At 35.6% G+C, this 26,252-nt stretch overlaps 1 long non-coding RNA gene across 1 annotated transcript in view; it reads right to left on the reverse strand.

Annotated features, from left to right (window-relative positions):
- Positions 1 to 881: 881 nt before the first annotated feature.
- LOC103671279 overlaps positions 882 to 26,252 on the reverse strand; it is a 94,189-nt gene continuing 68,818 nt past the window's right edge. Inside the window, exons 2-4 of the long non-coding RNA XR_570806.2 lie at positions 22,855 to 23,032; positions 22,413 to 22,622; positions 882 to 1,301 (exon numbers count right to left, since the gene is read on the reverse strand). This is a non-coding gene — a long non-coding RNA (uncharacterized LOC103671279). The remainder of the gene's footprint in view (positions 1,302 to 22,412; positions 22,623 to 22,854; positions 23,033 to 26,252) is intronic.

The following is a 26,252-nucleotide window of genomic DNA, read 5'->3' on the forward strand; positions in this document are numbered from 1 at the left end:
TGAGAAATAGTACATATCTTCTTCAACTTACAATAGAGTTACTCCCAATAAATCTATCGTAAGTTAAAAGTATTGTAAATCAAAAATGCATTTAACACGCCTAACCTACCAAACATCCTAGCTTAGCCTAACTTACCTAAAACACTCTCAGGACAATTACGTTAGCCTACAGTTGGACAAACTCATTTAACACGAAGCCTATTTTATAATAAAGTGTTGAATATCTCATGTAATTTATCTTATACTAGACTGAAAATGAAGAATGGAATAGTTGTATGGGTACAGAAAGGTTGTAAGTATTGGTCATTTACCCTCATGATCCTGTTTACTGATGGGGAGCATGGCTGGCTGCCACTGCCCAGCATCACAAGAATATCATACCACATATCACTAGCTCAGGAAAAAATCAAAGTTCAAAATTCAAAGCACGGTTTCTACCAAATGCATATTGCTATCATACCATCGTAATGAAGAAAAAAAAACCCTTAAGTCAAATCATTTATAAGGGGACCATCTGTAAATCGTCATTGTTTTAAAATACTGAGTTTTTGAGTGGTTTGTTACATAGCAATAGATCATTGATGCAAAACTATTTCTTGACCAGAATCAGAATAGTCGCACAATAAGGAGTTTCATGAAAATAAATTATATCAGCAGTTCTGTCAAAGGGGAAAAAAGAAAGAAGAGTGGGAAAAAATTTAAATACCATGTATGATAAACGATAAAATCCCAGATTTTGTCTATAAACGATCATGCAGGAAATGTAATCAGGGATCAAATACCACATTAAGTCTATTCTTTGGTTGGTGTGAGGCCCTGCAGAAAACAACTTCCAAACAGTAGATGTTTTAGAATTAATTAATTATTCATTAGTTGGCATTCATTGCATTAGTGATCTATTTCTGCATAACAAATCACTCAAAAACTTAGCAGTTAAAAAAAACAATTATTTATTATTCTCACAGTTTCTATGGGCTGTATATATGGGAGAAGCTTGGTTGGGCAGTTGTGACTCAGTGTCTCATGAGGTTCCAGTGGAGGTGTTGACCAAGGCTGTAGTCATCTACAGGCTTAACTGGGGCTGGAGAAGTCACTTCCAAGGTGTGTCACTCACATGGTTGGCAAGTTGGTTCCTTTCATTTGCGCCTCTTTTGTGGCTCCTTGTATGTCTTCATGCCATGGCAACTGGCTTCCTCTAGAACCGAGGATCCAAGAAACCAAGGCAGAAGCTGAAATGTCTTTTATGGCCTAGCCTCAGAAGTCACACGTCACCATATTAGCTATGCATACACAGAGCGGCTCTGAGTTAATATAGGGGAAAATCATACAAGGGCAAGGATTATTGTGGGTTCTTTTGGAGACTATCTTCCATATCCCTATCATGAAAAATAAATTGAGAGCATATAGTAAAAATACCTATGCAACAGGATTATTAAAAATAATGTTAGAAAGTGAAACCAAAGCCATAAAGAGGCAAGAAGAAAGCTGATTCCACCTGGGGCCTTCAGGTAATATGTTTATTACAAGTCCACGATCCCTTAATAGAAACCCTTGAGGCTGGATATGTTTCAGAATGCAGAATTTTTTGGATTTCAGAAAGGTAAGGAGATAAGGAGGCACACATACCAGATATTACACATTACCCTCCAGAATAACTTAAAATCAACTACATTGTTATTGATGCAGCAAAATGTATGCATTTTCAAACTAAGTGGGATAAAGACTTTCAATATAGACTCACATCAATTTAGGTCAGATTTCAAAAATAATTTTTTTTTTTAAGTCTAGGTCTTTAGAGGTTTCTGGATTTCAGAATTGCTAGTAAAGGAGCCTGCAGAAGTTGTAAGCTCACAGGATCAGAAACTGTGGCAATGGATTCCCCCAGATTCTGTGCATCTGTTCCCATTTCCAAGCTTTGTTTCCCGACCAACACCGCGATACAGCGGATCAAATTTGTCTCACAAATTCAGATTCTTAAAGATGTCCCACTCATATTTGAGGTCTCCTAATGACTTATTTTTCTGCCTTCGAATTCTATTCAGGCGCTAGTCTTTCAAACTTGCCCAGGTTATATCCAGCCTCAGTTTTCAGGTGTATAGCTACCATTTTAGCATTGACAGCTTGCAGTAAGTACTGCATAGCATAAGGAGTAGGATAGTTACCACACTTGAACCACAGATTTAGCTGTTGCCTGACAATTAAGACAAAAAATCATGTAACATGTTAGAGAGAAACCATTATTTTCCTTATAAACCTTATTTTCAAATTTGGATAGAAATTTAGTAAAGCACACTATTTAAAAGGACATACTTCTAACCTGAGAGTGAAAGCATCTAAAACAAGACATAACACCCCCAGAATTCACAAAGTAAAAGTTTTAGTTTGCCTAAAATACAAATATGAAACTTCTTTTTTTACGTTTACTAGTTTATTATAAAACGATATGATAAATGATATAGATGAATATCCAAATGGAAGAGATGCATAGGACAGGGTCTGGGAGGGTCCCAAGAGCAAGAGCTTCTGTTCCTGTGGAGTTGGGTGCATCACCCTCCCAGTGTGGATGTGGTCCCAACCTGGAAGCTCCCCAAACCCCATATTATTGGGATTTTATGAAGGCTTCCTCATGGAGGCATAATCAATTATTAGCTAATTTCTAGACTCTCTCTCCTCTCTGGAGGATGAGGGTTGGGGCTGAAAATTCCAAGCTTCTAATCATTGCTTGGTCTTTCTGGTGACCAGCATCATCCAAGGGCCATTCAGGAGCCCACCCAGAGTCACTTCATTAAAACAAAAGACATTCCTAGTGCTCTTATCACTTGGGAATTTATGAGGGTTTTAGGAGCCCTGTGCTAGGAACCAACTCAAAATAAATAATTTGCCAAAGTGGCACATTTTAGGATGTCCCTGCCCGTGGTTGCCATACCACTTTCCATTTCCACCACAGACCCCTGTGCCTGGCAATCACCACTCCGTTCTGTTTCTATGAATTTGGGTTTTTAGAATCCACATATAAGTGAGATCAAGCAGTTTTATCTTTCTTTGTTTGATTTGTTTCACTTAGCATAATGACTTGTCAAATATTACTTGACCACGTATATTCATGGGTTTCAAATATGAAACTTTTTAAACAGTGTTAAAAGACAAGTGACAAACTAGTTGGAAATTTTGCAACATATAAAGCTGAGGAAAGATTAATGAGAACTCCTACAAATTAATAACAAAAAAAACAAAAAGGCAAACTAATACGAAATTCACAGAAAATGTACCTAAATGTCTAATAAATATATGAAAACTAGGAATGAGGAAAATATTATTTTTGAAGGTGAGACACCATTTTTTACCCATCCAATGGGCAAAAATTTTAAAGTTTGATAATATCAAGTTTTTACAAAGGTATAGGGAGTAGCACTCTCATACACTATTACTGTAAGTGTAAATGATACATTTACAGAGGGTAATTTGGCAATATCTGTCTAAGAGCTAAACGCAAATACACTTTAGTGATTAATTCCACTTCTAGGATTCTGTTGTCACACATGAACAAAGAAACAAGCAGGATTTTTAACTATAGCATTGGTTGACCTAGTGAAAGTGCAAGCAACCTATCTGTTAAAAGGAGATGTTTAAAAACAAACAAATAAAAGCTAAGATATAGTCCAGGAGTTTGCAATCAATGGACCCTGAGCTGAATGCAGCCTCAGCCTGTTTTTGTACTGCCTGCAAGCCAAGAATGGTTTTCACAATTTTAGAGGATTGAAGAGGACAAAGAAGAAAAAGAGAAGTAAGAGAAGACAATGCAACTGAGACCTTATAAGATTCAGAAAGGCTTAATTTTTTTTATCTGGCCCTTTGCAGGAAAAGTTTATACAACCAAATTATAGAACACTTATCAAACCATGAAGTTAATGAGAAAATAAGGATGGAATGGTTGTAGTCAAGCAATGAAATTAATAAATTTTTCCTGTTCCTATCATCCCTCAGGCCTCTGTGCCAACAGACAATAGGACTTGAAGATACAAAGTTCCCAATGCCCCTTTGAAACTTCATGAGGCATTTAAAAATTGAGCACATTTAGGCTTAAATGCTCCAATCAGAAGACATAGGGTGATGGAGTGGATAAGAAAACATGGCCCATCTAAATGCTGCCTACAAGAGACACAATTCAGTCCTAAAGACATATACAGACTGAAAGTAAAGGGATGGAAAAACATTTACCTGCAAATGAAAGTGGAAAAAAGGCTGGAATAGCAATACTTTTATCAAATAAAATAGACTTTAAAACAAGGACTGTAACAAGAGACAAAGTAGGGCATTACATAATGATAAAGGGATCAATCCAACAAAAGGATATAACAATTGCAAATATCTATGCACACAACATTGGAGTACCTAAATACATAAAGCAAATATTAACATACATACAGATGGTAATACAATAATAGTAGGGGATTTTAATGACTCACTTACATCAATGGATAGATCATCCAGACAGAAAATCAATAAGGAAACAGTGTTTTTGAATTACACATGAGACCAGGTAAACATAAAAGATACATACAAAGCATTCCATTCAAAAACAACGGAATACACAGTCTTTTCAAGTGCACATGGAATATTCTCCAGAATAGATCACATGTTAGACCACAAAAGAAGTCTCAATAAATTAAAGAAGACAAATCATACTATGCATCTTTTCCAACCACAATGTGAAACTAAAAATCAATCATAAGAAGGGAACAAGCAAACAAAAAACACATGGAGGTTAAACAACACTATACTGAACAACCAATGAGTCAACAAAGAACTAAAAAAATAAATATATGGAGATAAATGAAAATGAAAACACAACAGTCCAAAATTTTTGGAATGTAGCAAAACCAGTTCTAAGAAGGATATATAGTGATACGGGCCCATGTCAAGAAAAAAGAAAAAGCTCAAATAATCTAAACTTACATTTAAGGAAACTAGAAAAAGAAAAACAAACAAAGCCCAAGGTGAGTAGAAGGAAGGAAATATCAGAGCAGAAATAAATGAGATAGAGACAAAAAACTCAATAAAACCAAGAGCTAGTTCTTCGAAAAAAATAAACAAAATTAATAAATCCTTAGCCAGACTCATCAAGAAAAAATAGAAAGGAGCCAAATAAATAAAATCAGAAACAAAAAATAAGTAACAACTGACACCACAGAAATACAAAGGATTATAAGAGAATATTATGAAAAATTATATGCAACAAATTAGACAACCTAGAAGAAATGGATAAATTCCTAGAAACATACAATCTTCCAAAACTGAATCAGGAAGAAATAGAAAATCTGAACAGACCAATTACTAGTACAAAATTGGCTTGGTAATCAAAAAACTACCAAAAAATCAAAGTGCAGGACCAGATGGCCTCACAGGCAAATTCTACCAAACATTTAAAGAAGAGTTAATACCTATTTTCCTCAAACTGTTTCAAAAAAAATAGAAGAGGAAGGAAAGCTTCCAAATACATTCTATGAGGCCAGAATTACCCTCATACCAAAATCAGACAAAGACACAATAAGAAAGAAGAAAGAAAGAAAGAAAGAAAGAAAGAAAGAAAGAAAGAAAGAAAGAGAAAGAAAGAAAAAAAGAAAGAAAGGAGAGAGGAAGAAAGGAAGGAAGGGAGGGAGGGAGGGAGGAAGGAAACTACAGGCCAATAACTCTGATGAACACATATGCAAAAATCCTCAACAAAATATTAGGAAACCACATTCAGCAATACATCAAAACAATCATTCACCCAAACAGATGGGATTTATTCTGGGGATACACAGATGTTTCAATATTTGCAAATCAATAAATGTGATATACTACATCAACAAAGCATAGAATAAAAAATATATGATCACCTCACCAGATGCAGAAAACCATTTGACAAAATTTAACATCCATTCATAAAAACTCTTAACAAATTTGGTTTAGAGGGAACATACTTCATATAATAAAGGCCATATATGAAAAACCCACAGCTAACATCATACTCAATGGTGAAAAACTAAGAGCTTTTCCTCTAAGATCAGAAACAAGACAGGAATGTCCACTCCCACCGCTTTTATTCAACATAGTATTGGCCACAGCAATCGAGAAGAAAAAGAATAAGAGGTATCCATATTGGTAAGGAAGAAGTTAAACCATCACTATTTGCAGATTACATAATAATTTATATAGAAAACTCAAAAGACTACACCTAAAAACTATTGGAAATAATAAATGAATTCGGTAAAGTTGCAGAATACAAATTGATACCCAGAAATCAGTAGTGTTTCTATACCTTATAATGAAGTAGCAGAAAGAGAAGTTAAGAAAATCGCATTTACAATAGTACACAAAAAAATAAGATACCTAGGAATAAGCTTATCCAAGTAGGTGAAAGACCTGTACTCTGAAAACTGTAACACTAATGAAAGAAATTGAAAGCTACAAAAACAAACAGAAAGATTCCATGCTCATGGGTTAGAAAAGAGAGTTTCTTCAACAAATGATGCTGGGAAAACCAGCTACATTGCCAAAGAATGAAACTGGACTACTCTCTCACGCCATACACAAAAATAATCTTAAAATAGATTAAAGACATAAATGTGAGGCCTGAAACCATAAGAATCCTAGAAGAGAGCACAAGGCGTAACTTCTCTGACATTGGCTGTAGCAACATTTTTCTAGATATGTCTTCTGAGGCAAGGGAAACAAAAGCAAAAATAAACTATTGGGACTACATCGAAATAGAAAGCTTTTACATCAACAAAACTAAAAGAGCAACCTACTGAATGGGAGAAGATATTTGCAAATGACATAACTGATAAAGGGTTAATATTCAAAATATTTAAAGAACTTATACAAATCAACACCAAATAATAATAATAATAATAATAATAATAATAATAATAATCCACATTTAAAAAATAGGCAGAGGACCTGAATAGATATTTTCCCAAAGAAGACATACAGATGGGCAATAGACATATGAAAAGATGTTCAACATCACTACTTACCAAGGAAATGCAAATCAAAAACACAATGAGATATCACCTTAAACCAGTCAGAATGGCTAGAGTAAAAAAGACAAGAAATACAAGTGTTGGCAAGAAATTGGAGAAAAAAGAACCCTTGTGCACTATTGGGGGGAAGGTAAACTGGTACAGCCACTATGGAAAACAGTATGGAGTTTCCTCAAAAAATTAAAAATAGAAACATCATATGATCCAATAATTCCACTACTGGGTATTTACCCAAAGAAAATTAAAAACACCAACTCAGAAAGATATATGCACCCCCATGTTCACTGCAGCATTATTTACAATAGCCAAGATATGGGAGCAACCGGGTGTCCATCCATAAATAAATGTATAAAGATATGGTACACACACACACACGCACACACACACACACACACACACACACAGAGGAATATTATACAGCCATAAAAAAAGGATGAAGTGGTTTTGGGTTTTTTTTTTGGTTTTGTTTTGTTTTGCCATTTGCAACAACATGGATGGAACTACAGAATATTACGCTAAGCAAAATTAGTCAGTCAGAGAAAGATAAATACAGTATGATTTCACTCATATGTGGAAGTTAAGAAACAAAACAAATGAACAAAGAAAAAACTGAGGCAAACCAAAAAACAGACTCTTAACTATAGAGGATAAACTAATAGTTACCAGAGAGGAGGTAGATGGGAGGATAGGTGAAATAGGTGAAAGGGATTAAGAGTATACTTACTTCGATGAGCACCGAGTAATATATAGAAATGTTGAATCACCATATTGTATACCTGAAACTAATCTAGCACTATATGTTAACTATAGTGGAATTAAAAGTTTTAAAATTTTTTAACAAAAAATAAATCAATAAAACAGCTAACTACATTGATCACTATTACCAGCAAGTGGTTATCTATTTCTCTCAACTACCCAATGTTGCTATTACAAAATCATAGCTTCACAGGATTGAGAGAGGCCAAAAACTCAACCAAGACTTCATCTGATGCATGGATCCTTTCCACAGCTTCCCTAACAAGTAGCTGTAGAGCACGTGCAGTAATGAGGACCGTTCCAGCAGAGAGCTACAGTAAGTGTTGGAGAGGTGCATAGAAATACATACACCAAGTATAATCAGAGACTGGTCATTTTTTTTCACATTTTAGTTTATTGAATGACAAATAAGATAGGAGGCTCTAAACACCTGAAGTGGAAAATAGAGGCTACTGAAGGAAGTTTTGTCAAAAGGTGCTGAACACCCTGGTTCTGAAACCAGAGGATTTATCCAGACGTTGGATGATCAAGATGTGGAGATCAGGAGCCAGCAGATGCAACGTGAATGTTTTAGCATCTGTTAGAGGGAACTATTACATAAGATCCTTTTACTTCAGAGAGTATTAGTTATCATTTTAGATCGAACTCAATGGTTGATTTAGAAAGTGAGGAGAGAGATCAATCCCTGGCTGTGGAATGAAAAACTAAGAGCTCCCATAGAAAAGAAGCATCTCCAAAACCAAGACTTGCTTTGGTGTTTTGCGGGAGGAAGATCATTGTACTCAGAGGTGGTTCTACTGTCTCTTTCCTCTCAGAAGGACGCCTCTGTGACTTAGGGCAACCTGCATAACCTCTCAGCCTCTGTTGCTTTACCCAGAAAGTAGGAAAGTAACCTTGCCTGGCCAAAAGTAGTCTGAGCCAGATCACTTCATTAGGATCTGACTAGCAAAGACCTGTGATCCTGGATCGAATCAAAAAATTATTAAGTTTTTTGCTTTTTTGCCACAAGACAGGATCCATTTATATTCTTTTTCTTGTTCTACTAGTTCTGTGACACTGTAAGCAAGGCAGCAGACATGAGTTAGCCTGACTATCCATGTCTTCTTCATTCAAGCAGTTGTATATCCTTTGTTGTTGTTGTTGTTGTTGTTGTTGTTGTTAAAGATTTTATTTACTTATTTGACGGAGAGAGACAGCCAGCAAGAGAGGGAACACAAGTAGGGGGAGTGGGAGAGGAAGAAGCAGGCTCCCAGCGGAGCAGGGAGCCCAGTGTGGGGCTCGATCCCAGGACCCTGGGATCACAGCCTGAGTCAAAGGCAGACACCTAACAACTGAGCCACCCAGGCGCCCTCAGCCGTTGTGTATTCTAATGGTAACCACTCTGACCAAGAGTAGAAGATTAAGTGAAGTGAGTGGTAGTGGGAAAACCCTAAGTTGTGTGCTTTCTATACCACAAGAAAACCAGGGATGACATTTTCTTATTCATGAATAGCACCTTGCCTGTGAACAGTGCTTTACAACTGACAAAGTCCAAGCAAAGCCAACAGTTCTATGTCTACTTTCAGATGTGGAAACCAGAGATAGCCCTAGAACCCAGATCTCCTGACACTGAGGAGAGTTCTCTGTCCATTATTTTCACCTTCAGATCTCAATTAGATGATCCTGGGAATAAGAATATGAAAACTTTCAGGGGGGAAAAAACTCAAAAACTGTCCTAGCTCTTTTTGTACTGAAAAGAACATGAACTTGGAGAAAGACAGACCTGGTATTGAATCCTGGCTTCCCGAATCTCAGTCACCTTAAATACTTTTAATTCTCTGAGTCTCCATTTTATCTGTAAAATGAGGAGTATAATACCTCCCTCATGTGGTAGTTAGGAGAATTAAATAAAAGGATATGTGTAAAGTGTAGATACATAGTAGACTCTCAGTCAATGCTAAATCCCTTAACAATTTCAGTATTTAAGAAATTATTTTGAGCTTAAATCCTTCCTACTACATTTTACATTCTATTTCTTTTGACACTGCGGGAAAAAATGTACAAATACTTATATATACATTGTGTGTGTGTGTGTGTGTGTGTGTGTGTGCGCACGCGCGCGTAGATATATAAAATTATCAGTGCCCCAGTGTACTATAAATTTCAGACTATGAAAGCAGGAAAATCTAGTATAAATCCTGCCTCAAGTTATTGATCTTGATCCTTAGCTTTCTGTAGACAGTATGGTATTCCATAATTCTCACAGAAAAGCATCTCTCAAGCACCACAATTATAGAAGCCTCATCGTATCGCAGCAAATGTCCCACCTGATTATCATTAAGTACACAATGAAAAAAATCCCATTTCTACAACTGAAAAAGAGATTACACTCTGAATAGCCAAGTTAAGTGGGAAACAATGTATTTTTTATTTGTTTTTATATTTGTAGCAGGATAAAATGGTAGAAAGATTCTAACACAGGCAAAATGCTACCATTTGCATTATGTATTGCATTGCTTTAACTCTGAAACAGAGGGAATTGATTCATCTGCCCAGATTTCCCATGATAGTGGCAGTTGTTAAAAAAAAGAAGGAAAAAACAACTGGACCTGACTCTCACAAAATATTTTTCTTAAAAGCCTCACGAAAGGTCCGAAGGATTTTCAAAGACCTGGTCTGACTTCTTAAAAGCAAAATGATTTTGCAAAGGCCAAATCTGATTTTGTTAAAATGACCACAACCAAACAAAAACTCCACCAATCTTTCAGGAGTTAAAACTGCAGCATAGCAACATACTAAGCAAATGGCAAAGCTATGGTAAATCTACTTACATTGGGAAAATAATGACAGTTCATATTTGAGGGAGTTCAGAGTCAAGCTTTATCCCCGGAGACTCATTAAGCACATAGTGTACTAACCACAGTGTACCCTACAGGGATAAATTCAGAACTCTTGGCATATGAGATGTTAGAGCTGGAGCAACTCTGAACTTCTTTTATAAAGGCATGAAAAACATGAGAAGCATGTCTCTGAACCTGAGCCAACTCATAAGACTGCCATGCCCTCCTGCTTTGGCAAGAAATTGAAAAACGCTTAACCTTCAAGTGGTTACCTGTCCTCATCATGTTATTCTTTTTTTTTTTTTTAAGATTTTATTTATTTATTTGACAGAGAGAGAGACAGCCAGTGAGAGAGGGAACACAAGCAGGGGGAGTGGGAGAGGAAGAAGCAGGCTCCCAGAGGAGCAGGGAGCCCGATGCAGGGTTCGATTCCAGGACCCTGGGAACAGGCCCTGAGCCAAAGGCAGACGCATAACGACTGAGCCACCCAGGCACCCCTGTCCTCATCATGTTATTCTAACCTGTAATATTCTCAAGTTAGAAAATTAAAGCTTAAACTTGAGAAAATGGGATTAATCACTATGGGTGAGGAAGACCCTATGTGTAAATCCAGGGTCACGTTGCTAATTATTTTTCATTAATTTTATTTCTCTTTCCTCACCCAGCAATAGACTTCAATGGGTACTATTTCCCAAACAATTGATTGCATTATTGTGTTTTGAAAGGAAATGCTGTGTTTAAGGAACGGAAGATGTAAGACAACAATGTTTGCTGGAAAAACACAATGAAAAGAAATAGGTAAGAGAGCAATGCAAAGAAAGTGGAAAACTAAGATAAAGTGAGTGATGAAATCATATAGGGATGAAATCCATAAAGCAGGATCAGAACATGCACCTTAGGAAAAAGTAGAAAATAGGAGAAGAAAGGGGAAAGCAAGAAGTAGACATAAGAAAAAAAATGAAGAGAAAAGGAAAAACAGAAGGCTTGTGTACAACAGGGTTAGAGAAAGTGAGGAGGAGCACTGACAAGGCTAGAGGAACATACGTCTGACTATCTCAAGGAGCCCGTGGATATTGGAGTAAAGTGATTTTGGAAAATATTTGCCTCTGAGATTTTTACATTTGTATTATTTGGTCCTGTATTAATTGCAGAGGATAAGGCATTGTTAACTGTTTGTATAGGCTGGTGATGGGTATTAAGAAGGGCACGTATTGCATGGTGCACTGGGTGTTATGTGCAAGTAATGAATCATGGAACTTTACATCAAAAACTGGGGATGTACTGTACGGTGACTAACATAATATAATAAAGAAAGAAAGAGTAAGTCAGATCTTTTAAACTTTCAACATGTCATTGTGCCTTAGAACTTTTTCCCCAATGAGTATATAAGAAAATAGACAAAACCTATATAAAGATCCTATGATGGAAAAATACAGTAAGTATTAAGGTGTCTTGTGAGAGCGAATGTGCATGAAGGGATACAGAAACATCTAAGATCTCCCTTACAGAAATATAAGGAATTTCAAATAGAGCACAGTCTGAATGTCATGGAATCTTGGCCTTATGCATGATAGGAGCAAAACGAGACTCATACCTGAGTAAGTCTTTACAGTGTAATTCTTTCAATCATACTATTATTTAAAGCTATTTCAGTCATAGAAATTTTAAACAAATAAACTCAGAGACTACAGTCTGCAATGTGAACAAGTAAGAACATATTACAAGTTCTGATGTCTTCCCAATGCAAATTTTGAAACCAGTATTTTTCTTATTTAACTTCTAAAACACTATGGTAGACAGAATTTTGGCCTCCATGATATTTGCCCCCTGGTATTGCTCCTGTGGTATTGATATGTTACACTGCATGATAAAAGGGTGTTGCAGATGTAATCAAGATCACTAATCACCTAACCTTAAAGTAAGGAAATCATTCTGGATTATTAATGTAGACCCAGTGTAATCACAGGAGCCCTTAACAGGATAAGAGGAAGTCAGAAAGATACAGTGGAAGAGGAAGTCAAAGCATGAGAAGGATTTGATGTGCTGGCTTGAAGGTGGAGGGGCCCTGTGGAAGGCATGAAAAAGAACTGGACACTGCCCACAACCTGAATAAGCTTGTGTTTTAAAACATAGGTTTTAGGGATGCCTATGTGGCTCAGTCGTTTAGGCATCTGCCTGCCTTCCGCTCAAGTCATAATCTCAGGGGTCCTGGGATTGAGTCCCACACAGGCTTCCTGCTCAGCTGGGAGCCTGCTTCTCCCTCTGCGTGCTGCTTCCCCTACTTGTGCTCTCTCTCTCTGACAAATAAATAAATAAAATCTTTAAAAATAAATAAAACAGATATGGTGAGGCCAAGCAATCAGGAGGCTACTGCCATTAAAAAGATAGTTTGTTATTCACAGTTCCAAAAGGAATAGGCAGGCATACCACCCAAGGCCACACAGGGAAGTGCTAGGGTCAGTCAAAAGCTGAGGGGGAGGGGAAAATGTGGGCAATTGTCTTTATTGTGGTTTCCATGGAAGGAATGAGCAAAGCAAGGTAGGCAAGTTTAGGATTGGCTAGTTTGAATAATTTCAACAGGTTCTGAGGCTCAGGGGCTGTCCCAGTTGCCTAGTACCTGGACCTGTGATTATTAGAGCAGGAAATACTGGCCCTGAGTGTGACAGCGCAATGGAGAAGGTGGTGGGGTAAGGGCTCTGGTCTGGTTAATTTGCTTATGAAAGGCACACTTCCAGGTAAGTCATTTACCATCTCTAGAAATTAGCTAGCCCAAGAGGGGCAGTCTCTCCAGGGTCAACAAGGTCTCAGATGTCAAAGCATCAGAAATACAGAAAATAAAAAGGCATAATTAATGCAGGTTAGATATGGAAGTCTTCCCACTAGCTTCCAGAATGGAACGCAGCCCTACAAACACCTCGATTTTGGCTTTTCAGGACCCTAAGTGGTGAATCCAGCCATGCCATTGCAGACTTCTGTTCTACAGACCTATGAGAGAACAAATGGATATTGTTTTAAGCTGCTACATTTGTGGCAATTTGTTACAGCAGCAAGAGAAAACTAATACATATGCCAAATCCTCCTTGGTGGCATGTTTCTAATTAATTCTTTGGGCATATCATATTCTGCAGAACTTTCCACCACTTTCACAATTACAATCATGTGGAAAAGGGCTAATTAGACAAGCTGTGTTCAATGACTATTTTTGGCAGGTTTCCATCAAACTAAATATAATGTGAAATTTTTAATGCTATCCACCATTAGAGCATGGAGGAAAATTAAATCAAGATGTGCTTAGGAAATTAGTTTGAGTTTGTGGAGCTCAAATTCTTAAAACTTTAAAGCATTTGGCTGTGTGAGATATAAGTACTAATAACTGTAGCACACACTATTCATCCCTAATAGGCAAAGGACTAACTGTATTAACATATATACTTGGCCACAACTTCAGATCAAGATGTTGAAAATTCATGCTTTGAGCCGCTCACGCTCCACCCCAAATAAGCATTGGAAGATTAAAATGTAAAAAGCAGAAATCTTAAAAAATGTAGCCAAGCTTAAAAAGAGACAAACATCTCTGTGGTTCAGTAACCAAACATTCATTTGTTCATTCATTCATTCATTCATTCATTCATTTAACAAGCTTTAATTCAGCACCTACTATATAATAGACATTCAATTTAAGTCACAGGACCCTATAGGGAACAAAACAAAGTCCCTGCTCTTATGGAACTTACATTCCAAAAGAAGAAACTCCTAACAGAATGCAATAAACCAGGTGCATGCAGCAGGCAAAGGCAGCCAGGAGCTTATATTTTTAATGACGATGGAGACTAAAAGTGCCCTATCTGAAGCAGAAGACCAGAGCCAGTCCCACTGCTTGAAATAACAGACTGGAATGGAAAGGAGGCTGGAAAGAGCTGTACCTGAGAGCTGCCTGGGGCTACAGCTTGTATAAAGCTCTGTGCCCATGTTCTTGAGACAAAGCAGATAGCTTCGCAGTTAGGACATGGGCTGAGCTGCCTCTGGCTAAGCAAGTGAATCTGTGCTATATTCCCAAACCACCAGTGAGTTGTCCCTACCACCTGATTCTGAACAGGGGACAACAGAGGCTATGTACAGACAACTGTGACAAAGTAGAGGAGTGAATAAAGAAAGACAAAGGGAAAAAATATTTGCCCTCAAGATGAATCTACAAATCAAAGTTTATAACACATGAGGAAAACTAAGAAGCAAAAAATGAAAATACAAAGGAATTTTAACATGACTTTAGGATACTCAAAGAGATAAAGTAGTAACACTTTTATGGAAAAAAAATCAATAAGTTGCGAAATGAAAGGAGAACAAGCATTTTTTAAAAACCAGTTAGAAGTCCTGGAAATAAAAATTAGAGTTTAACTTTTTAGCAAATTTAATAGGTGAGATAGATAGTGGTGAAAGAATTAATAAAATAGAAGTGTACTGGGAAATTAATGCAGAACCTACGAAAGTGAGATAAAGAAGTAAAACATAATTTTGAAAAAGCAGTTCAAAACTATAGAGATTCAGTTGGAAGTCTCCAACATATGTCTAATGGGAGAGTCACAAAAAGAGTGTTGAGGACATGGCATAAACTTTTCCAAAATAGAAGAAATACAGAGGTCTTCAGATCAAACATGCCCACCAAGTGCTATATGGGATAAAGTGGCTGTATTTGGCCTGGAACTGTTCCAATGCAATAAAAATGCTAAAGTAAAAAATCCACCTTTAGAATGCATGACTTATTTAAAATCTAGAAGTCTAAACCTAAGAATTTACATATGCTGACTGAAAAGTGTCCCTAGCAGTTCTGAAACTCAGAAGAAGACACACGTAAGTAAATTTAGAATTTCTAGTTAAAATTGTTGTAAGATTGTAGCAAACAATATTAAATTTATTATGTTTTCCTAAATTGCCTTCTCCATTTCTGTGGAGTAATAAAGTTGAAATAACTCAGAAAGTCAAAATGGAGGAAAAAATAAAGCTGGGGACAGGGGCAGTGTAATACTAAATTACTTGTACTACCTGAAAGAGGGGCAAAGTTGTATTAACTTTGGACTTTGGTAAGTAAATTATTGTAATGTTCAAGTCAGTGACTAAATGAATAAAACTGGAGTATATAACGACCAAGATAATAAACGGAAAAATGATTTTTAAAAATATACTCAGTCATTCGGAGAGAAACAAATAAGGAGATAGATGGGGTTTGTCAGATTTAAAAAATAAATAAATAAAATGATAGAATTAAATAAAATACATCAGTAGCTACATTTAATACAAACAGACTAAATGTTCCAGTTTAAGAAACAAAGATTTTCAATCTGGATTTTAAAGGGACACTGAAAACACAAAAGCTGTCTACTGCATAACATCATGTATGTGTATCCATTTATGTATATACATATATTATATGTGATGGCATACGTGTATGTAAATGAGGTAGATATATAAACATATATGCCAAAGATTATAATTTTCTGAAAATATTTTAAAAGTTGGAAAATAATACTTTAAGATGTGTTGAGATGATAATTACCGATCTTGGCTTCAGAATCCTTTCCAGTCAGCAAATACATAAAAACATATAAGGCGTCTTTATACACACCATCACACAGAGCTGTCACTTGTGTCTCAAGGTCTATACCAGGCATCCTGTTCAGTTCTATAGCATGCCATCTATTAAAATTTACCAACCATTACATAAACACTTAGAATTTGGGTAAGATTCAAAAGTAATAATTCATGTATTTTCATAGTGTGAAAACTATTTCTTAAACTTTTACTCCCTGTAGATTAACTTTGACCATTACAGTGCTGCTGAATTTTCATGTTACTAGTTTTCTAAAGTTTCTTTGTCAAGGAATTCCGATAATTGAATTAATACTTAATTAGGATTTATGTAACTTGTTATAAAAGTGAGTTTGTAGTGAACCCAAGGTAGTCACATAAGCTCCTAATCTCATTATGTTTTTCTTAGGTTTCTTACCAAGGGATTTCTTAATAAAGTGTTATTAAGTGTTCAAAAAAAAAAAAAAAAAAGAAAGAAAAAGGCATTGAAGGGGTGCCTGGGTGGCTCAGTCAGTTAGGTATCCAACTCTTGATTTGGCTCAGGTCATGATCTCAGGGTCATGAGATCAAGCTCCACATCAGGCTCCATGCTCAGCAGGGAATCTGCTGGAGATTCTCTCTCTCCCTCTCCCTCCACCCCTCCCCATTTCTTGCTCTCTCACTCACTCTCTCTCTAAAATAAATAAATAAAACTTCTTTAAAAATAATAAAAAATAAAAGGACATTAAAAAGTTGAAAATAAAAGGATAGAAATAATGCAAATAATAATCAAAGTAAAATTGGTGTGTATATATGTAAATATAACACAAAATCAACTTCAAGGGAAAAGGTACTAGAAATAAAGAGGTTTGGGGTGCCTGGATGGCTCAGTCCATTAAGTGTCTGCCTTTGGCTCAGGTCATGATCCCAGAGTCTCAGGATTGAGCCCCATGTCAGGCTTCCTACTCAGCAGGGAGTCTGCTTCTTCCTCTCCCTCGGCCCCTGCCCCTGCTTGTGCTCTCTCTCTCTCTCAAGTGAATAAATAAAACCTTTTAAAAAATTAGAAATAAAGAGATTTCATAATGATAAAAATTTCAATTTACCAGGAAGATATAATTTTAGAATTATATGCACCTGATAACGTGACTACAAAATAGGTAAACCAAAAGCTGAACTACAAGGACAAATAAATCCATAATTATGTCAAAAGATCTCAGTAAACAATAAAACAAGCAAAAAAATAGGGACAAAATACTTGAACAACACAATTAACAAACTGATCTAATAAACATACATAACACACTGACTCTAACAACTGTAGAACGCACATTCTTATCAAGTACACAGAAACATTTACAAAAAATCGACAATATGCTGAGTCAATTCAAAGGATTGAAATCATACAGATAATATTTTCTGACCCCTATACAATGTGGGAAGATAATTTCCAAAAATCTCCATTTGAGATTTATAAAATGGGTCAAATGGTCAAAAATAAATAATGAGAGAAATTAGAAAATAATTTGAACTGAGTTATAATTTAAAAACCTGAATATTAGAACTTTAAGATGCAGCTATGACAGCACTTAGAAGGAAATATATAAACTGAATATATTAGAAAATAGTGACTGAAAATTAATAAGCAAGGTATTTATCTCAAGAGATTAGACAAAAAGAAGCAAAATAAAATTAAAGAGAGTAGTAGGAAAGAAATAATAAAGATAGAAGACAACTAATGAAGAAGAACCAACAAAGCTAAAAGTTTCTCCTTTGAAAAGACTAACAAAATTGACAAAACTTTGATGATATTAATCAGGAAAAAAAAGAACAAATAACAAATATCTGAAGTAAAAAAGAGAACACCACTCCTGATTCTGCACACACAAACAAATAATAAGAGCATATTATTGACAACTTTTGCCAATAAATTTGAAAAATTTAAATGAAGCAGAAAAAAATCCTAGAAAAATACAATATATCAAACTGGCATCAAAAGCAATAAAAAGCAATAGAGGGGCACCTGAGTGGTTCAATCCATTAAGCATCTGACTCTTGGTTTCAACTCAAGTCATGATCTCTGGGTAGTGGGATCCAGCCCTGCACTGGGCTCCACACTCAGCAAAGAATCCGCTTGGTATTCTCTCTCTCTCTCTCTCTCTCTGCCCCTCCCCTTGCCCACCTGTGGACACGCACATACATGCGCAAGCTCTCTCTCTCTCTCTCTTTCTTTCATAAATACATACATACATACATACATACATACATAAATCTTTTTTTAAAAAAAATTTAAAAAGCAAAACTCTAAAGTCCTATGACCATTAAAGACATTAAATCAGTTAAAAAAAAAAAAAAGCCTGCCCAGGCCTAGATGACTCTACTCTTAAGTTCTCACAAACTTACAAAGAATAAACAATTTCCATTGTATATAAACTCTTCCAGATAATAGAAAAATAAGAAATATTGCTCAATTTCTTTAATGCATCTAGCATAATTTTGATACCAAAACTTGACAATGACAATAAAAGAAAAGATTATTACCAAAAAAATGCTGTGTCAATATTGGTTCAACAATTGTAATAAATGTGTATCACACTAATGTAAGATACTAATAATAGGGAAAGTTGTGGGTGGGTGGGGAGAGGTATGGTAACTCTACTTTCTGCTCAATTTCTCTAAAAACTGATGTATATTAATTTCAAAAATTTTAACTGAGAAAAAAAGAAAAGAAGAAAATATTACAGACCAAAGTCACTTATGAGCATAGAGATGCAAAAATTCTAATAGAATATTAGCAAACTAATCTAGCAACATATAAAAGTAATAATAGATCATGATTAATGTGTATTTATCCCAGAAATTCATGGTTGGTTTAATATTCAAAAATTAAGTAATGTAATTCACCATGTTAACAAATTAGAGAAAAATTACATGATCATCTCAATAGATGCAGATGAAAGCACTTAATAAGATTTAGCATCCATTTATGACTGAACCAAATAAAACTCTTAGCAAACAAGGAGCACGAGGAAATTTCTTTAATCTGATAAAGGATATTTGCAAAACATACAGCAAATATCATACTTAATTTAAATGCTGAAATTTTCCCATTGGAAATCAGGAACAGGACAAGGAAGCCTGGCTATCACTGTTTCTAATCAACATTGTAAGGGAGGGCTCATTCGTGAAGAAATTTTAAAAAATTAAAAATAAGAAACTAAAGTAGAGGGGGAAAAATACCTGTCATTATTTACAGATGATAATAATTTCTATATGAAATCCAAATAAACTTGGGACACCTGGGTGGCTCAGTTGGTTAAGTGACTGCCTTCAGCTCAGGTCATGATCCCAGGGTCCTGGGATCCAGTCTTGTGTTGGGCTCCTTGCTCAGCAGGGAACCTGTTTCTCCCTCTCCCTCTACACCTTCCCCTGCTCATGCTCTCTCTCTCTGACAAATAAATAAATAAAATATTTTTTTAAAATCCAAATTAACTTAAAATTTAGAACAAAAAGGTTTAGCAAAGTCACTGAATAATAATGTCCAAAACCTCTATTTCTTCTTTACACCAGCAACAAATAGTTAGAAAATTTAAGTTTACAAAAGATATCATTTACAATAGTATTAAACATTACCAATTACTTAAGAATAAATCCAATAAAATATTTCCAACACTTTTATAAAGAAAATCATAAAACTTTGTTCAGAGACATTGAAGGCAAACAAGGTAATGGAGAAGAATACCATATTCAAGGAACACTCAGTAGTAAAAATATGTAACTTCTCCCCAAATTTATTTATAGATTTATGCAATCTTATCAAAATCACAAGTTTTTATGGAACCTGACAAACTACTTCTAAAATTTATATTGACATGCAAAAGTCCAAAAGCAATCAAGGCACTGTATTAGTTTCCTAGGGATGCTATATATAACAAAGTACCACACACTGGATGGCTTAAAATAACAAATTTATTGTCTCATAGTTCAAGTGGCTAGAATTCCAAAATCAAGGTGTTACCAGGTTGATGTGTTCTTTGAAACCTCTACAGAGAATCCTTCCTTGCCTTTTCTGTCTTCCGGTGGTTTCCTGACAATCTTCGGCTTTCCTTGGTTTGCAGCTGCCTGACTCCAATCTCTGCCTTCACGGTCACATAGCATTCTCCCTGTGTCTGTCTTTATATGGCTATCATCTTATAAGAACACCAGTCATATTAGAATGAGGGCTCACCCTAGTCCAATATGACCTCATCTTAACTAATTACCACTACAATCACCCTATGTCCAAATAAAGTCACATTCTGAGGTTTTAGAGACATCAACATATCTTTTGTGGAGAGGACACAATTCAGCTCATAACAGCACTTTTTAAGAGAAAGAACCAAGAGGAAAATTCATTCTAGTAGACAACAAGACTTATTACAAACCTATAGTAATCAGGAAAGTATGGTGTTGCCGCAGGGACAGTAAAGTAGAAGAATAATAGAGCAAGAGAGCTGAGAAACATCACAGAAATAGGTTCGTGTGACATTTGACTTGTGACAGAGATGGCACTGAAGAGCAGTGAGGATGAAATTGACTTTCTGAAAGAAGATACTAGGATAATGAGAGAAATTTAATTGGACTCCTCTTTTATATCATACACAAAACTCAAATCCAGTGAATTTTAGAAAACATGGGATGATTCTTTTTTTATAATAATATTTTTTTTATTATATTATGTTAGTCACCATACAGTAGGGATGATTCTTCTTGACCTTGGACTAGAGAAGGATTTTTCTAAACAAGCACAAAAAGTACTCGTAATAGAAAAAATGAGTGATAAATTTAAATTAAGAATTACTTATAAACAACAGTATAGAAAGAATGGAAATTCATCGTAAATGTAGGAAAAGATATTTGCCATGCATATAACTAATACAGAACTAGTATCCAGAATATAAGAAACTGCTACAAATAACAAGGAAAAGGAAAAGTACACAGGAGTAAAAATGGTGAAAAGATTTGAGCCAGCACTTCACAAAAGAGGAAATTCCAATGACCAATATCATATTTTAAAAATATTCAGTGTCAATGAACAAACATTTCTTCAAAGAAGACATCCAAATGGTCAACAGACACATGAAAAGATGTTCAACATCACTCATCATCAGGGTTGTCCAAATCAAAACCACAATGAGATATCACCTCACCCCTGTCAGAATGCCTATAATCAAAAACACAAGAAACAACAAGTGTTGGCGAGGATGTAGAGAAAAGGGAACCTTTGTGCACTGTTGGTGGAAATGCAAACTGGTGCAGCTGCTGTGAAAGACAGTATGGACGTTCCTCAAAAAATTAAAAACAGAACTACCTTACAATTCAAGAATCGCACTGCTGGATGTTTACCCAAAGAATACTGTAACAACACTAATTCAAAAGGATATATGCACCCCTATGTATATTGCAGCATTATTTACAACAGCCAAATTATGGAAGCAGCCCAAGTGTCCATCAATAGATGAATGGGTAAAGATGTGGTATATGTATACATGGAATATTATTCAGCCATGAAAAAGGATGGAATCTTGCCATTTGCAATGAGAGGAATGGAGCTAGAGAGTATAATGCTAAGTGAAATAAGTCAGTCAGAGAAAGACAAATATCATATGACCCCACTTATATGTGGAATTTAAGAAACAAAACAAATAAGAAAGAATAAAATCTTGCCATTTGTGACAACAAGGATGGACCTTGAAGGCATTACTCTAAGTTAAATAAGTCACTTATTAAGTCATAGAAAGACAAATACAGCATGATCTCATTTAAAAACTTTTAAAAACAACAACAACAACAACCCAGCTCATAGATACAGAAAACAGATTGCTTGTTACCAGAGGCAAGGAAGAGGTGGGAAAGGGGGAACAGCAGTGGGGAGAAATGAGGGAAGGAAGTCAAAAGGAACAAACTTTCAGTTATAAAATAAATAAGTAATGAGAGATGTAATTTACAGCATGATGACTACCGTTAATAATACTATATTGCATAATTGAAAGTTGCTAAAAGAGTAGATCTTTTAAAAAAGAAAATATTTTTACTTTTAATGCCTTATAATGGAGTCCAGTCAGTAATAGAACTGATTCCCCAAATAAAGAATACAGCAGCTATTTAGGGGGGGGAAATGCGAGGTTACAAAGGTAACAATAAATCTGTTTATGGTGGGGAAAAGCAGACATTTCCTCACAAGTTTACCACATGGGCAAGGATCGCCACCTACCTGTAGATAGCAGAAGTCGGGAATGAATATTTTTTCATCAGGGACTTCTCAGTAAGGACTCAGGCTGAATTCATTACTCAGGGCCTCACGTTAGTCAGCCTGTTGTTGCTTTGGTTTGGTTTTTACTGTGGTCCATGAGGTGCTTTTCATGTTGCTCTCAGAATTACAGTCATCTGTAGTCAATGAATGTGTCTGTGATAAAGTGTAGACCTTGAGGAAAATGCAAAATGCTTGAGATGGACAGTGTAGGAAACATGAGAGGGAGTCAGTTGTAGATTGCATTCCAAATATCGCAAAATACCAAAAACGGGAAAGTTATCCAACCCACCCTCATCAGTATGTTTGGAGGGGAAATATGAGGCCTTAGAGAAATGGCTTAATGAAAAGTGAAGTTTGGAACATAGGACTGTCAACCCATAGTCCAGTGTTCTTTATGCCTTACCATATTGCCATGTAAAATCAAAGTTTTCTGGAGCCCAACTCCTTCTTTGTGAGTTTTGTAATGCGCGCATAGGAATGGAATCCTAGCATGAACAGTAAAATAAGCAGTTCCCATACTTTCAGATACATGGTAGGTGTCTTTGATTATCCTTATTCTGGTCTTTGCCAAACTCTCTGGTCTAGGAGAGAAAAAAGGCACACAATATTTCCTTTTTAAATTCCTAAAGTAAATTATAAGCACTACAGGAATAAATTTAGAATAAAAAGTTACCTAACAGTATAAGATTTTATAATAAGCTGGTATTTAAAAAATATTTCCAATAGCTTCCTAATTTCTAAATTTAATCAAGAGTTCATTTAGAGTGAGATAAATTAATCTGAGGAACTATTAAAATAAATGTATTTATTTAATCACAAAATTTATGAAAATATTGAAAATGTCTAAATCTCTTACTAATATTAAATCATATTAGTAAGCTGTTCTGGAAATAAAAAGAAGTTTAAGTACAGCTTGAAGACAGGAATAAAAGGGTAGATTAGAGAAACACTTCATTAATCTTTTACTACATTTTAATCATCCCAGAGAATAGTAAAACATTGATATGTATAAAATAGCCAAATGAAGCTAATCAATTTATACAAAAATGAGAAAGCCATGGAAAATGTCGTTCTATAAAACTGTGGTACTAGTTTTAAATGATCAGTTTCTGTTTTTAATTATCTTCTAATTTGCAGAACAGCAATCTGAATATATACTCTAGGAAAAATCATAATTAGATAAGCCTCATTTTCTTAAAGTTATCCATGTTAGATCTGAATGTGAAGAGTTGTCAAAAATAATCACAAGGCAGCTGTTTCCAATTATACTTATTTTGACAACTGAAAATGAGTAAACAAACCAAAAATAGTTTAATATTTTGCCCAATGTAGCACCTTAATACTAAACAAAATAATTATGCCTTGTATTGTTATAAAATTGAAGAAGCACATTTGAATGTTTAAACAGGAAGGAATTATTTTCTTGAATTCTGCAAAAGTTAAGTATTATACAAATTCAGATAAATGATGTACAAAGTATATCTTCATAAACAAAAATTCCGAATCCTTATCAGTAAATGAGATATCCAAATTCACTCAACACAAGCATTCATAAAAGGTTTCCACCACATTTGATATTTGAGGGAAGAGTCAAATATAATGTCAATACCAATAATAATATGACTTGGATTTCCTAAATATTCTCCTTTCTGCTAAAAGTAGATTCCTACTTTTCTTTAAAACAACATTCATTCAGCAGCCATGTTCATTCTTTAAAACAACAACAACAAACTTTTATAGGAATGTCAACTGTTTGAAAGGAATATTTTTTCATATATGGAAACAAAGTGTAAGTAATACAGATGAGGCAGAAAGAGGAAAAAGAGAAGAAATGTGAACAAGAGTTGTCAAGCGTACAAAAGTCCAAGAATAATACAGTGAAAATGGCACAGGAATCTGGGTTTTCCTCATCCAGCCTGCTAGGAAATATTGGGGACAGCATTTTCTTTGTATTTTTTGGTATGCAACTAATGGACTGTTGAACACTACATCAGAAACTAGTGATATTCTAGAGGCTGGCTAATTGAATTTCGATTTAAAAATTTTTTAAAAAGCAAACAAACAATAAACAATGGTCAAAACGTCTTTAAAATAAGGACCCACTCTTCCTTCATTACAAATTTGGATTTTTTTTTTAAGCTTGCATTAAGACCTTTTTATGGAAGTAAGAGGGACTTTTCTCCATAGAAAACAAGTAAGGATTCCAAGGCAGCTTTGACCATATGCATTAGGGCCTATAAAACCCTAGAAGGCCTGCCTGCTCCCAGACACCTGTCCAATTATCCTGACATCATCTGAAATTTCCACTAATTTGTTATATTAGCAGAGTTTCTTTGGGGATAAGATATTAATTCTAAAAGATTCCTATTGTAAAAGTGTAAAATGTTATATTGATGCTAAAATTTTTCAACCAGCTATCTAGCTGTACATGGCTGGGAACAGGTGTGCATAAGGGAAGCAGACCCAATTATTTCAGGTCAATGGATATCCCATCCTTCCTGTGGTTGGTAACGATGAGGAAAGGATCCAGAGCATGGGATACTGCTTAATGGCAAATTTGTGAGGGCTCTGAGGGTGGGGTCCCTAAACAAAGCCATGTGGGAAAAGCCGTGTTGTACCAGACACTTGGGGATAGTAGGAGAACCAAAGAACCATATTTTCCTACTTCACCATTTGATCTCCCAAATACTTTCCATTGCCAGAAGTATTCACAGTATAATAACATGTTGAACGTGCCAGAAGAAAGCAACAGGTTACAGTACTATAAGATTTATGCCTTTCCACACTTGGTACAATGGGCTGTTTTCTTCGTATTTCTGTGCCTTTCTTTCTGCATTTCTGCCTTTTCCTGCTTACTCCAAATTCCTTATCTGCCTAATCCTGCAGCAGGCCAGGCATAAAACACAGAACCAGTCAGGACCATTCTACCTGAACATTAAATAATTCAGGCTAAAGGGCAGGAGGAAGCAGAGAGTAGCCATCCTTGTATATTTCTAAAACGAAATGCCATGACTTCTTTTATTGGAAATGTCAAGCCATCCCATGGACTAACATTAGGATCAAAACCAGATGATTACCCTGTTTTTCCCAAGAAAAAATTACACTCTACTTCATTTAAAAACCAGAATCTAATTTTTATCTTGAAAAAAAAAACAGCTCTTTAAAGTAAATATTTCCCCCAAAAGAAAACCACCTAATTTACTTGGGTGGAGGGAAGGAAAGGAATAAAAAAGGAAAAGAGAAATAAATTGAGGTTTGTGTGAGGCATAAGTAATTTGAACTCTGGACATGGACATGGATCTTTACCATTAGTAATTGTTCTGCTATTCCGGGGGAGAACAGAGATGAAGCTAGGGTTGAAAACAATTCAGGATTGACCAGAGATGAAAGCACTAATTCCAGTGCGGGTGGGGGATAGGATTCAAAATACTGGAAAGCTTTGTTTTCCTCACCCTGTGTCTTGGAACCGCCAGATCAGAAGTTGGCAACTCTATATTAAACATCATAACAGCTGGGATGAGGAAACTCTTCACAGAAGGGCCACCCCAAAAGTCAGGAATGAAAAAATGCTAGAGGAATAAACACAACAAAATCCCTCAGGAAAATATATCTGGCCATTGGGTGGGTATCAGCCTTGTGTCATACTTGGTGTGCACTGGAATTTTCTTCCTTTAAAATAAAAACTACTTTTCCTTCAAGAAAGATGTCAGTTTTTTAGGTATTCACCCATCTTTCACAGAGAACTTCAATTCTGAGTACATATTGCTTATAAGCCCAATCCCTTAATCTAGAGTTTAAAAA

The sequence above is a fragment of the Ursus maritimus genome, unplaced genomic scaffold (genome assembly GCF_017311325.1).
Source record: "Ursus maritimus isolate PB19 unplaced genomic scaffold, ASM1731132v1 scaffold_6, whole genome shotgun sequence".
Classification (NCBI taxonomy): Eukaryota; Metazoa; Chordata; class Mammalia; order Carnivora; family Ursidae; genus Ursus; species Ursus maritimus.